This window comes from Takifugu rubripes, chromosome 14 (assembly GCF_901000725.2).
Source record: "Takifugu rubripes chromosome 14, fTakRub1.2, whole genome shotgun sequence".
NCBI classification, from domain to species: Eukaryota; Metazoa; Chordata; class Actinopteri; order Tetraodontiformes; family Tetraodontidae; genus Takifugu; species Takifugu rubripes.
This window is the reverse complement of record NC_042298.1, coordinates 13,434,399-13,437,286: the sequence shown is the minus strand read 5'-3', so window position 1 is coordinate 13,437,286 and position 2,888 is coordinate 13,434,399. Positions and strand designations below refer to the sequence as shown.

General features: G+C 37.0%; 1 protein-coding gene across 2 annotated transcripts in view; it reads right to left on the bottom strand.

The window, feature by feature from the left end:
* Window positions 1–1,263: 1,263 nt before the first annotated feature.
* Window positions 1,264–2,888, bottom strand: part of gria2b (glutamate receptor, ionotropic, AMPA 2b) — a 31,259-nt gene continuing 29,634 nt past the window's right edge. For both annotated transcript variants that reach the window (XM_029847321.1, XM_029847322.1), the window contains exon 16: window positions 1,264–2,888. This exon is cut by the window's right edge and continues 430 nt beyond it. The gene's annotated coding sequence lies outside the window, so the exon portion shown is untranslated.

The following is a 2,888-nucleotide window of genomic DNA, read 5'->3' as shown; positions in this document are numbered from 1 at the left end:
TGTGAATATAAACACTTTTGTCATCGTTCTTCTGTCGGTTTACTAAATGACCTAACCTATTCAATTGATGGGATTTGCCACCTTAATTGCATTTCAGCCCAGCTTAAGGGATATGTAATTTCATTAGGTTTTATTGGTTCTGTCACCGACTCCTAAAATGTCACTGAAAACATCAATGGATGCGCGAATGGCTGAAAGTCACTCAGATAAAATCCATTAAAAAGAACTTATATGAGTATAAATTCATCAGTTCTTAATTTTCTCTTTCTCAATGAGTTATTTGAATGTGTGGCCAGCACACACACTTAAGGCTTGATCGTTTGCTGTGTCGGCGTTTCTGGTCCATTGTTGCATTGCAATGAGGCAGGCACTCAGGCCCTGGTTAATAAACTGAGATGAAACATTGCCCTGGCTGCAGTATTGATGCCTCCTATATGAGGTGGCAGATTCAGGCCATTCCCTGTCTACCTTCTGTCATCATTAGCTTCACTACTGGGAGGATCCCGTCAGGGTATTCAGTGACTTCCAGCGACGTGCATTAGTGCAATGACGGAGACAGAGGTGGATCCTCGCCACGACTGTGGATCAGACGCATGCTGATATCACACACTGGACTTCATGCTCTCAGTTTGAAGAGAGCATCTGCCATCGTCTTTAGCTCAGTGTCCAGGGCTGGATTTGCATGTCCAGTCTTATTCTAACGGAATAAGGGCCCGGTCGTCTACGAACTAGCAAAAGGGCCAAGATAGGAGAATGAAAACCAGAAAAATATAAAAAAAAATCTTTATGAAATCCAGAAAATCAAACTGAAATTTCGGAGCTTGCTAATTAAAAATGATTGGATTCATTTTATTTTTTTTACCTCCATGTAAGGTATAACCAAATCACTAAGTTTATCTAGCCTACTTACTAATAAGATTACGTTATGACGTGACTGGTACCATTTAGGTCGAGTTATGATGTTGTGTTTATTGGCGTCACAATCCGTCATCTTCTAATCCCATACACTCTCAGATTCCCCAAGTAGGAGCTGTAGAAATCTAATCAGAAGGAAGTGAAAACATGTGGGTGTGCAAAACATTCACTCCAAATGTCAGAGTGATGTCAGTCAAGCACATTCTAAAAATTCCCACACAGTCCAGACAAGAGGCAGGAGAACATGACTAAGATTATCCTGGCAAATAATGCTAACTTTAAGCAATTCCTATGTCTAAATATCTGATCTTTTCCAGCAGCCCCCGCTGAATGAATGACACACTGATAGATAACAAGAGATCAGCCACTTTTATTTAGAAAGAGTCCCAAAAAATAAACAAGTTAGCACACATTCCATATACAAAATGTCAGTGAGAATAGCCGGGGTATGCATGAAACTGATAAGCCATCATTGAATGTGTTAGAACAATGATAATCGCAGTAACCTCCTGCCGGGAGTTCCTTACACGGATCATCGTCAGGTAAACAAAGTAAACTGTGCCTCAATATTAGCGCTAGTCTACGTAAATTTTAAAAGTTTAGCCTAATGTTTTATAAGACTACATTACTGGGGGAAATATTTCTTATCAGAATAAGAACCAAATTTTAATAATCAACGGAAGCAGAAGAGCTTTGACTCTATTATTAAAATTGGGCTATAATTTTTCAGATTTAAACTTTTTATACAAAATATATGTATATATGTATATACTGTATATATGCCTAACATTGTATTTTCAATTTTAAACAGTTAACCTCACTACTTTAACATTAAAATGAAAAACGCATGTTTGGCTGTAATGAAATCAACTTATTTGCATCAACAACATGCAACTGGTGCTACTTCATTGTCAGATCAATGCAAAGTACATGGAGACTGGAAAAGAAAGCCAAAAATAGCTATTGTATTAGCACTGTCATAGCCACCAACTGTACATCTACTTACAAAAGTTACAGAATGTATCATTTACATTCACTGAAATGACAGTGATTGATTATATTAAGACTATATTCATATCTACCGGCACTAGAATTTTGGCACTCGTACTTGTTTGGCATTTGGACCAGCATGTAAACCACGTGGAAGTCGATGCCTCTTTTTAATGTCACTTCAAAAATGTGATACGATAATACCATATCATACTGTGTTGTTTTTTTTTTTCATTTTTTTTCTTTTGTTTTGCATTCATGGCATGTAAACAGATCAATTTCGTCTTGAAAGTAGAACAACCCTGGTTTCGTCGGAAAAAATACAGACAACAAAAGCACTAAAGCAAACAAGGAGACAAAAGTGTAATGCAAAAATCGCTGCACCGACTCTGAACAAGAGAAACATAGAAGAGTTTGCTTCCAAATGTCGAGCATTGACATATATTTCATATCAACACCAAATGTTAAAGAAGAAAATATACAGTAAAGTTTAGAATATGAATTAATTACATGATTTCAACATTTCACTCCCATATGTATTTGGCTTTAAAAATATGGAACTAGAAGCTGTTTAATATCTTTTTCTTCATCACACATTAAGATGTTTATATCCAACCAGTGTGTAAGCAAGTTTATTTAAAAGCTATTTTGTGAAAATACATAAAAATATTTTTTAATAGAATTTTTTTTACTGAATTTTCTTAGAAAAAAAATGACAATGTCACATCTTTATGCAGATGATATCAAGTGTGCTTGAAAATCTTGTTTGGCAGCGGTGCCTACAGAAACGGTGTGTTTTAGATGACATCTTGCTCTGAGCACCCACGCACACGCACACAAACACCCACACACACACTCTCTCTCCCTCTCACACAGACAGACGCGCAAATAGAGGTGAGATGTGAAACTTTGACTCCCAGGAGCAGGCGTTTGCCTTCAATAAAGCCCTCTTTTCCGTCTCAGTCCGGTCCAGTAAGTCAGAT